The following is a 12,164-nucleotide window of genomic DNA, read 5'->3' as shown; positions in this document are numbered from 1 at the left end:
TGCCTAACACTCAATGTCCTACCAGTGCTTGGATGTAGGAAATTCAACATCTATTACATGAGTCGACTACTACAAGCATGGATAGATAAAAATGGAGATGGGGGAACATGCAATAAATATGGAGATGGGGGAACACTTATTTCATTAATTTTGGACTTGTCAACGTACAAATTCATTTTATAGATACTTTTGGACTAGATTTTGGATAAATTCAAGAAAAAACTCTTTAAAAAAATATGAAAACATAAAAACAAGAAGAGTTTTTTTAAAGAAATTAAATCAAAATTATAAAATTTAATGTGACAGTTTAATACATAAAAGACACTTGTAAATTCTCATTAATAGTTACATCAAAAGACTTAATTTTTCTTAATTATTTACTTAATTTATTATAACTAAAATTAATGAAAATCGTTTAAATGCATTAATAAATTAATGTATGTATGTATGGCCCATGCACGAGATTAATTTACTATAAGAGTCCTCTAATGTACGTATGTATGTATGTATGGATGGCCCATGTATGACATTAATACCCCTCCCCCTCCTCTCCCCTTCCCCCTTCCTCACCCCTCTTCCTTTTCCTCCCTTCCTCACCCCTCTCCCTTTCCCTCCCTTTCCCTCCTCTCCCCATCCCCATTCCTCTTCCCTCCCCTCCCCTTCCTCCCTCCCCCTCCCCCTCCTCTCCCCCTCCCCCTTCCTTACCCTACCCTTCCCTTCCCTTCCCCTTCACCTCACCTCCCCTCCCCTTCCCCATTCCTCCCCCCCCTTCCTCTCTCTCTCTCTCTCTCTCTCTCTCTCTCTCTCTCTCTTCCCCCCCCCCCCTCCTCTTCCCTTCCCTTCCCATCCCTTCCCCCTCTCCTTCCCTTCCCCCTTCCTTTTCCTCTCTTTCTTACCTCCCTCCCTTTCTCCCTTTCCCCCTCCCTCCCCTCCATCAACAGTCATCGCAGCATGAATCCCATACCGACACAGATCAACTAAAAGCCCTATGGTCATGCCCATGCCTAATGGACAAGTGCAGTGCACTAGTCCCACCATATGTATCAATGGCCTTCCATCGATCGACAAACTAAGGACATTTACATTCCATGCATGCATGTGTAGCGTCGTGTGTGACTCCATATCTACCAAATTTTAGATTTTAAATTAAACTCTCAAAAGGTGTTTGTTAATACCGTTATGATATCTTGAAGATTTTAGAGGACTCTTATGGGAAATTAATGTCATGCATTGGCCATACATACATACATACATGCATGCATATATATAATTTTTTCATACATTTAAATTACTTTTATTAATTTAAATGTAATTTAAATTGTTATTAAGTGCAATATTATAGAGAGATATTCTAAAATTTATTATGTGGAAATGACAGTGCCAAAAAGTAAACTTTTGATTCTCAAACAACATTTTCATAAAGTAAACTTTCCATTTGGGAAGGAGTTTTAGGATTAGTCCAAATGTAGACATATGAGTCCAAAATTAATGAAATAAGTGTTGAGAGAAGAGTATATGTAAAGGTAACTTGTCTTAGTCAATAAAAAGGGCTTGTAGGCCATTATAGATAGCCTTTGATATAAAAAAGTGCTTGTGCAACAACTGTCTCTCACTACTCTTGACTCAAGACTTGAGTCTCCATCACAAAACTCTAAACACAAGGAACTCTGAACATCAATTGGACTAAATAGAAGTCACTAGCAAACTTAGTTATCTCATGCTAAATTGGGTTTACTACTTAAACACAAAGGAGGTTGGTCATCGGCTCTTCTATATGATTCTCTTGACTTTCTTTGGCAACTTGCCTTGCCAATTGACCATGATTTCAGAGAACCATTTGTTTTGCCACTTGGGAGCTTGACTAGAAATCTTTAGTTACTTGGATACCCACACCTGGGCTTACTTGAGTAGTCGAGTTTACTCGGTGTCTACACCCTTTCAATTTGTATACATTTTTTTCTTTTTGTTTTGGAATGGAAAGAGAGAACATTTAAGATATTTTGCATGCCTATGGGCTAAAGCCATACTGGGTTAGGGAGGGGAGGGCAATGGAGGGATAAAATATTGGGGAGGGCAAGGGATTTTTCATGCCTATGGGATATAGATAAGCCTCCAAAACAAGGTTGGGGAGGGGAGGAGGGGTGGGGGGAAACCTCATTATGGAGGGATGTCTATTGCTTCGGCATAGTGCACGGGCTACAAGTAGCCCTCCAGCAATTGGGGAGGTGGGTGGGGGCAAGCCCCTTGTGAAGTGCTACTTGGAGCCATGTAGTCACAGGCTATAGGTAGCCATCCATAAGGGATTGGGAGGGGGTGGGGGGGGCCTTGTGGAGGACTAGCTAACCCTTCATAGGGGGGTTGGGAATGATGGATACCCCAAGGCATCCCCTTTATGTGATAAATCCTTTATAGCTAACTTGCATGAGCTACTATCAGCCCTCTATAGTTAAACCTCTATGGTTAACATTGGAGTGATATTTATAGCTATAGCTAACCCTCTATAAGGGGGCTATATCCTTTATAGTTAACCATCCATACCTAGATTATAGTGACTATTATCTATTTTACCTTGATTCTCTAAACTAAGTTATGTCATTTCTCTCTCTTTTTGTTTGATTTTAGGGTTTATATACTCTCTATTCTCTCTTTAAAATTATACAAAGACAATTAGCCTCTCGTAAATCACTCATTCTATCAAAATTATACAAAGACAAATAGCCTCCCATAAATCACTCATCTTGCAAAAAATAATAAAATGGTGGAAAAAATAAATGTTCTCAACTCTTCCTATTCATATTCAATGATAGCGAATAGACAAGAAGGAAGACATCTAAGCAAAGAAAGGCATCAATGAAAAGACTAAGAAACAATTTGGAATGATTAAGAAAGAAATTGAAAGGTTAAGGAAGGGAGCCACTTATAAGAAAAAGACCATCTTTTATTCTCCTCACACTCTAAAAGATGATGCTCAAAGAAGATAACATGATATGTTTCAAACTCAAATAAGTTGGATCTAGACATATTTAAGATTTTGAGCCTCATAGACTTTAACTTTAATAGTTATCTGTCCAAATTCAAGGGAGAGGAGAAGAGTGGAGATGAGGAGAGAGGGCACAGCTAGAGAGCACACCACAAATGACTTACTGTACACTAGATTTAGTTGAGAAAATAGAATATATATAAACCCTTTTAGGGTTAGGGTTAGGGGATCTAACCCTTTCCTTTATAGCACTCTATAAGGTTAGTGCTATGCACATATGATCACGTGATGGTGCTATGCACACATGATCACATGATGTTGAGCATGAGCTCTCAACACCTTCCCTCAAGATCAACATCATGAAGTAGGCCTTCCCTCAAGATGATGATTCTAGGGAATCGAAGAAAAACTAAGCATTATATTCCATCACACCCCTTTAATGGGAATGTCCTTCCTCTGTGTCAAACCAAGAGCTAGTCGGTGTTTCTCGAATAGCTCTTTATCGAGTGATTTGGTAAAGATGTCTGCAACATTTTCTTTGCTATCACAATGCTGCAGTGTGATGTCACCAAGTAACACTCTTTCTCTGATGAAGTGCTCTCTGACATCAATGTGCTTTGTCCTGGAGTGATATATTGGATTTTTGGCTAATGCTTGAGCCGATTGATTATCACAGTATATTGTTGTTGGCTTTGACTCATCAAAGTAATCTATTTTTGACAATAGTCTTCTAAGCCATATAGCCTCACATGCACCTGTAGTGAGTGCCCTATATTCTGCTTCAATCGAAGACAAAGAAACAGTTGGTTGTTTGTTGGACAACCATGATATAGCACCTTGACCAAGGAAAAATGAATATCCCTATGTCGATCTCCTGGTCTCATGATCTCCAGCATAGTCACTGTCACAGTATCCATGCAACCGTGGATGACTTCCTCTGTATTCTATCCCAAACTGTCTTGTACCTCTGATGAATCTCAAGACTCTTTTGGCTGCATTCCAGTGAGACTGTTTTGGATTTGCCATAGACTGTGCTAGTGAGCTTATTGCATAACAAATATCTGGCCGTGTTATGTTATTTTTATACAAAGCATCCATTTATTCATTCATAGCAGTTTGCCATTCTAGCTTTTCTGCTGCATCTTCAAAGTACACTGGCTCTTATGTAGCCATGATGGTAGTCATAAGAGCATAGTTGGTGGTTTCCACCTAAATTGCTTTGCCTTTCTGAGCATATGTCAATCTAGCTGGTGGTCTGCTTTCCCTAGTAGACCGTCTGAGCCGCTGTGGCTCTGCTTGGGGTGTTGCTAGCAATTCTTGCTCTTTTTCATCAACCTGTTTTGTAGATGACTGTGAAGTCGATGCTTCTATCTCCTGTGTAGGTGAGGTTTTCCATTCTGATTCCTCATCAAAGATTACATCTCTGGAGATAATGACTTTGCAGTTGATGGGATCATACAATTTGTATGCTTTGCTTTCTTCACTATAGCCAACCATGATGCATTTGCATGACTTCGCATCCAATTTTTTGCGATGATCATCATGTATGTGGGCATATGCTATGCAACCAAATATGCGGAGATGCCCAATGTGTGGCTTGTGTCCAGTGAAGGCTTCATAAGGAGTCATACCTTGTATCGGTTCGGTAGGAAGCCGATTAAGCAAATAGTTAGCTGTAGCTATTGCTTCTACCCAATACTAATTCGGAAGATGCTTTTCAGTAAGAATTGCTCTAGCACTGTCTGCTAAAGTCCCATTCTTCCTTTCAGCTATTGCATTCTGTTGAGGAATATCTGCACATGTGAATTGTCTTCGAATGCCGTGACTTTTGCAAAAGTTCATGAATGCTGAAGACATGTATTCACCTCCTCTATCTGATCTCATGACCTTGATCTTTCTGCCTGTTTGGTTTTCTAACATGGCTTTGAATTCTTGAAATCTGGAAAACACTTCAGATTTCTCTTTCAGAAAGTAGACCCAACAATATCTGTTGTAGTCGTCGATGAAGGTCAAGTAATAAAGTGAACCATTGATGCTGCAAGTCTGGGCATAACCCCATACATCTGTATGAATCAAATCAAGAATACCTCATGCACGAGAGGTACTTTTGACAAAGTTGGTTCGCTTTTGTTTGCCGAAGCAGCATGCTTCACAAACCTTTCCAAGAAATTGTAGCTTCGGAATCCCAATTGCCATATTCTAATTCCTGAGATCTAACAAGTACTTGAAGTTGACATGACCATATCTCTTATGCCATTTTGTAGATAGTGGCATCTATTGCATTTGAGCTGACATGGCATGCTTATCTGGTACTGTAGCTAGCATTCTATATAAGCATCCTTCCTTGACACCTTTTGCTACTAGCTGACATCTTTTAGATTTGTCTCTGATAGTGCATTCATCACCGTCAAAGATGACTTTGTAATTGTGTTCCATCATTTGACCTATTGACAAAAGGTTCTTGCTGAGCTTCGGAACATAGAGCACATCTTTGACTAATCCTTTTATACCAGTGAAATTGTTCATAGGGATAACACCTGTCCCTTGAACTAGATTCGGTGTATTGTCTGCTGTGTAGATGACATTCTTCTGACGTTCTAATGGTTTCATCTCTGTGAACCATTCCTGATGATTTGTCATATGAGATGATGCACCACTATCGATGTACCAAGGATCCTATTCCACTTGGTTGACTTGATACCTGAAATCCTCTTTGGGATTGAAATCAGTGTCTAGGTGCATTGTATCAGTCTGATGCAATTCCTCGCTTGCAAGAAACATATTTCCATGTTCATTTGCAAAATGACTGTGACTAGAATGTCCACCATGATGATTTCCTCTTCCTCGGGAATTCCCTCGATTAGTGTTGGATTGACCGCCTTGGTCGTATTGCTTCTTGTAGCAATCTCTTTCATAGTGTCCAAACTTGTGACAATAGTTGCACTAAATGTTTGACACATTGGTGGATGCATTCCCTCATCCTTGGAATCTTCCTCGATTGGAATGATTTCCTCTTTGCTGATTTTGATGTTGCTGAGGATGATGTTGATGCTGATGCTGATTCTGACTTTGATTTTGTTAATAATGACTACTTTTCTGGTATGATCTACCTCTGTTTCTGCCTTTGCCTCTGCTTCTGTCTGAAGCTGTGAATGCCCGATCATTAAAATGACCTTTATGTGCTTGAATGGCCTGAGTCCTGAGTTCTTCACCAAGTAGGACTGACTGAAGTTCTTCCAGTGTCGGAATTTTCTGCTGGATGGCAATACTCTGGACTAGATTCTCGTATCCCTCTCCTAGTCCATTCAGGATTACTTGAACCATTTCCATGGGATTCATAGTCTCTCCTACTGCTGCAAGTTGATTGTTGTAGTCTTTGATGCAGAGTACATAAGCATGACCGGTTTCACTGCTGTTGCGGAAACTCTGGTTGATCTGGTTTCTTAGGGTGAGAATCCTGGATGTGTTCTTGGACTCGTAGAGAGCTGCGAACATATCCCATGCTTCTTTTGATGTCTTGACTATGTTGAGCTGTCCTAGCATGACATCTTGCACATTCTACTTGATCAGGTGATGGGCATACTTGTCTTTCTTATCCCATTCTGCTTGAGCTCGGGCAATGGCACGATCTACTACTGGTGCGAAAACTGTTTGTGAAGATGTAGATCCCGATGTAGATTCCATTGCTGGTGCTGTGACAACAGATGGAGTAGAGCTACTGGTGGCTGGATCAGCCAATGGTCTAGGTGTAGACCCATCAACATACTCCCATTTGTCCTGAAGCACAAGTATGGTCTCCATTCGGTATTTCCATGTACCATAATTGGAGTTGTCTAACTTAGCAGATGCCTCCAGATTGAGGTTGCTAGTCGACATGGTGCAAAAAATGTACTCAAAAAGTGTCCTGAAAATCTCTGTATGAATCAATTGCAAATACACTGAAGATGCCAAGTGAAATCTCTATACCGTCGGTGAAGATAGAACTGCAATATGTAAAATCTGATCTATATTACAAGGCTTCTGGCAATGATGCCGGGAATAGCCAAGAGGCTTTACAAGGCTGAAAATGATGTGCACGATGCTGTGAGATAGCCGAATAGGCTTTACAATGGTGGCATGTGTGTGTGAAATCAAATGCTATCTGCCCACTGAATCAATCTGCAATGCCTCTGAACTCTGAAGTCTGCTCACTAAACTGATGAACGTAAGGTTTCAGGTAATGTAATGATCTGAAACCGTATGTGAGCGTATGGACTGACTCCGAGTAGGTACTAGTCGGGAATTTCGGGCATGGCTTAGATTGGCAACTTAGGGAATTCAAAGCGTCCCCTCTATGGCGATCTAGTCTACTTGATCTAGATCTAAACCAACTGTCGATCAATGAAAGAACAGCAAATAATTCCTTTTCTTTTGTTCTTTTTAGGTGTTGGGTCAGACGTGTCGATGTAGAGGCAAATGTGCGTGAAGGAAGTGGTTTTGTCAGCGAGGCTCAAATGTGAGTGTAACTTGCATCGAAATGTACACATGATGTAACGAGCACGTAGAGCACTAAAAAACGAGCGACTTTCCTTTTTGGAGCGCCCTCAAATTCTTCTTGGATCAAGAGATATGACTTGATCTAGGTGGAGGGACAAAAGGAGTGCAAATGGTGCTCAATGATGATGTGTCACTCTGGGTCACATGTAGTGATGATGTGGCACTGTGCCTAGCAAGAGGTATGTCAATGAAGCCCTGTGCTGAGGTGGCATGAGTGGTCACATGAAGTGCCTGTGGAGCACTGTGTGTGCCTGGCAGGGGTCAATGCTGAGTGGACTGCTGAGGTGGCAATTGTTGATGTGGCAGTTGGCTGCCACGTGTTAGTTGGATGATGTGGTAAGTGAGGATAAGATGATGATGTGGTAGATGGGCCACATGTCACTTAGCTGATCACACCTCAATGTGTGGTGAGGTTGAGGATAAGATATCCTCCCTCATTGCCATGTGGTGCTAGGAGGGTGACCGAAAGTGGCTTGTCGGAATCTCTGAGATGCCGACAAAATCTCGAGATTCCGTCATCTTCGCCGATGATGATCGATGAACAGGAGCCATGTTTGCTGCTCGTTGGTCGACCGTTGCTAGTGTAGGAGCTCACCGTTGCATGTGCTTCTTATTGTTGGCTACAACTGGACTAGTTCGGGAGTCCGTCAATGGAGGTGCTTGGGTGCAACTTGTTATTGGCGGCAACTAGGAGCTCATGGGAGCTACTACAGAGTTCGTTGCTCATTGTAGGAGGCGCAAGAGGTAGCAGTTGACAGATGGAGGAGCCGTTGATGAAGCTTGGAGCTGGCAGTTTTCGTGTGCTGTGTTGTAGGAGGTGCTCGTGATGGTGCAGTAGTTGAGGTCGGCTATGGATATTGCAGATGGAGCTGCTACTAGGAGCTGTCGTTGGAGGAGCGGCCATCCGGGCAGGTTTGCTGGTGCTATGGCACTATGCGCTATATGCTATTGACCGTCCGTCGGAGCTATTCGCTAACTTTGGAGCATCGCAAAGGGCCATTGTAGGAGGCGACAGTCGTTAGAGCTTCTTACCTTGGAGTCGGGGGCTATGGCACACAGCGGTGCATTTGAAGGAGCAGCCGCACTGCAGATCTTGGGCCGGACGGTGCTGTTCAGTTTGCTATGAACCAAGCCGAGATCCACAAGATGGTCATGTCTCGATACTTCATAGATCGCTTGTTGGAGGCACAGTCTGGTAGAGTTCACTGAAGGAGTCACCTTGCAAGTCTTTGAGGGATCATTGTAGAAGACCGCCGAGTTGTAGCTAGTGCAGAGGATAAAGCTGCCTCTATGCTGAGTCGAAGTAGATGGCAGCTGCTACTAAGGTCCATAGTCCGCCATTGCTAAGGCCTTGTTGTAGAAGCTGCCTTTGCTACTTCGTTGTATGCGTAGGTTATAGAGCTCATTGTGTTTTAAAGAGGTATAGCAGATGGAAGTAAGAATATTGTAGAGTAGACCTCTCTCTCTCTCTTGAAGCACTCACAATTCTCTCAAAAGGCAGGGTTTCCTATTCAATCTCAGGGAACTCTCCCTATTTTTTCTCTCAAAGGATCTCACTCTCACAAGAAGAGGGACTCTCACCCTCACAATGGACAGAAATCTCTCAACAGAAGAGAAGCTCACTCGATGAATGAACTTGCATCACTCAATCTCTCTCACACAGATCGCAATGCCTCAGCGGAAGGCAAAGGAGCTCTGATACCATGATAAAATATGAAGAGGGGAGAGGAGAAGAGTGGAGATGAGGAGAGAGGGCACAGCTAGAGAGCACACCACAAATGACTAATTGTACACTAGATTTACTTGAAAAAATAAAATATATACAAATCCTTTTAGGGTTAGGGTTAAGGGATCTAACCCTTTCCTTTATACCACTCTATAAGGTTAGTGCTATGCACATATGATCACGTGATGGTGCTATGCACATATGATTACATGATGTTGAGCGTGAACTCTCAACACGTTCTACTTTTAAAATTTGAGGTCAAAATTCAAAGATGAGGATTTGATTTTTCTAGACCCATTAACATTAGGTAAGAAGTGTAGGGTGCCTATACTCTAAACAGTTATTTCTCACTTAGGATTCCTAGTCGTACCCATACATCAATTAGTCTAGGTGAGGCATAACAACAAGGATGAGTAGAGCCTTAAGTCCCCTAGAGTATTGAGAAGCATCCTTTTGTGAGGGCTCTTGTGGACAATTTGAGATTAGGTTTTCCTTTTGAAGGCTACGTGCCACATTAAGGTTGGGGGGTGGATAGATATAATTTCTTTGTGAGGGGATAACTAGGCATCTACAATAACATTAATGAGTAGTCACATGGGGGGTGTGAATGGACCCTTGAGGTTCCAACTTTCCATAACTGACCCTTAGTCTTCTATCTTGAGAGATTCAATCATGTATTGCATGTACTCAGAATTAGAATGATGAGTACTGCTCAAGCCTGTGCTTTGCATGGGCAAAGATGCATGACCATCCTCAAACACTCTAGGTGGATCTTTGATTCTTAAATTGCTAATCAATTCAACTTGCATGGATTGGCTTTTGAAATTTCGTCTAAGTCTTAACCCATGGCTCTAAGATCTTCCATCTCCTCCTTTCATTCCATTAACCTTTCATCTCCTCCTTCCTCCCAAAGTTGAACTTTCATCTCCTCCGTTCCATTGACCTTCTCTCTCCTCCTTCCCCCTTAAGCGTCCATGGTTAATAGGTTAAAGATTCCTCTACTTGTATTTCTGAATTTCTGAAGTTATGTTCTTGATCCGAAGTTCCAAATGAGGAAAGACTCTTTGTCATATCTGAGTTCCTATTATCAAATAGGTAGAGTTCTGGAATGAATCTCCAGTCGTTACACTCGGAGTTGGTTTGAGTAGTCAGAATTCCGAAAAGAGACCTGCCTTATTTTGGAAATGAAGTAGCCCATGAGAGAGGTTGAAGGCATGAACGAATTCCAACAAAAATTCAAAAGTTTGAATTCTAAGTTGCAAAGATACGTGAAGATGCAAGAGCTTGCTGGGGCAATAACCGTCTCATTGGAGCATAAGTGATTGATTTCCAAGATGATGGAGATGCACGGACATTGGTGGCCTTGCTCTAGTCAAGACGAATAAGATGAAGAAGTCGTTGTCTGCTCATGATGAAACATTCGAACCAGACATAGAGACCAGGTGCAAGGAGGATGCCCCAAGAGGAACAACTACTATAACAGAGTTATCCATCGATGACTCTCTTGCCACAATCTTAGTCGTGCAAGGTGAGGCAGGAGTGAAGGCGATGAAAAATGGCCAATCTTTGCTGTCTCGAAGACGCAGGTTTGAAGATTTTGGTCATTGATGGGCAAGGCGAAACGCAATAATTCATCAATGGGGATATTGAAGAAAATTTATGCGTATCTCGAAGCAGTTTCCTTTCATTCCATATTTCTATCTAAACTCATTCGGCATTCCTTCTGTTGTCTGTGCGGGTGAAAATCTTGAGCTTTTGTCAATAAATGAAGATTTATTTGCTTGGTTGCAAATCCATCTAGAAATCCAAATGTGCCTTTCATTGATCAGATGCAACGGGTGAACGTTTGACTGCATGTAAGGCAACGTGAAGAAATCTTTCACGAAGCTTGATCTATGCAGTAGTAGCTGCGTTCTTGAAGTAGTTGTCGAAGTTGTCGAAATCATGCTGGGATATTATGCAATGCGATGGATTACAAATTGCATCTCCCATATCTGATCTCATCTCAAAGGTGCGTGCTGGTCAAGATTCCGTCAATAGGTCTGGCGACGGTTATTTCCACACTCCATAATTAGTGAACAAAAGCTTTTCAACACTATTTTGTGGAGATTCGAAGAAAGGGTCTCTTGGAAGAATGTGGATAGATGTTTTGAAGATCCGTGTTGCTGCAAGCAAGATAAAGTGGAAGTATTGCAATTGGATGATAAAAAAAGATGAGGAAAGCCAACCAATACATGGAAATGAGATACTGTGAAAGTGGCTAGCCTAGTAAAGAACTGTGCCATCTTTCTAAAGAGGGTCTTCGGGAGATAGAAGGAACCCAATTCTTCTCCAAATTTTGTTCTGAAGGGTTTGCGGAGTTCTTAAGCTCGTGACATTCTCCATCTAGTGAGGGGATTAGAACAGATTGCCTTCTGCAATCCCAACTGTAGTAGCCTGAAGATGCACAATCTTTGCTCGACTCTCTGCCACGTCGAAGGAATAGAAGTCCATGAGGCAAGGCGATTCATGGAACAATGTATTTTTACAAGCAAAATCTAAGAAGACCAACAACGCTTTGACGAAAGACGAAAGAATTTGATGATCAAATAAAGATTTCCAAGAGTTAGTCCAAAGGCCAAGAACGCATTCTGAATCCGCATCTGACATGTAACCCGATTTGGGGGACCTGTGTATCTGCTGCCATCTAGCGACTCAAGCTACTCCAACAAATCCGTATCAACCTCATCCGACAGATTACGGTAGATGCAGAAGATCCGGCTCAACAATTGAAATGAATGAGCCACAAAGAAGAAGGCGATGTATGTACCATAAGTGAACACAATCGGCAGCCAATCCATGTATGCAGTGATGGGAGGAAGTGCTACATCAATTTCCAAATTCAGGTATTCAGGCCCATGATAGATTGCTTCGCAAGGAGGA

This window comes from Dipteris shenzhenensis, chromosome 19, assembly GCF_047967505.1.
Source record: "Dipteris shenzhenensis isolate YYH24624 ecotype China chromosome 19, Dip_SZ_1.0, whole genome shotgun sequence".
Lineage (NCBI taxonomy): Eukaryota > Viridiplantae > Streptophyta > Polypodiopsida > Gleicheniales > Dipteridaceae > Dipteris > Dipteris shenzhenensis.
The sequence above is the reverse complement of the archived record's forward strand: the minus strand, read 5'-3'. Positions refer to the sequence as shown.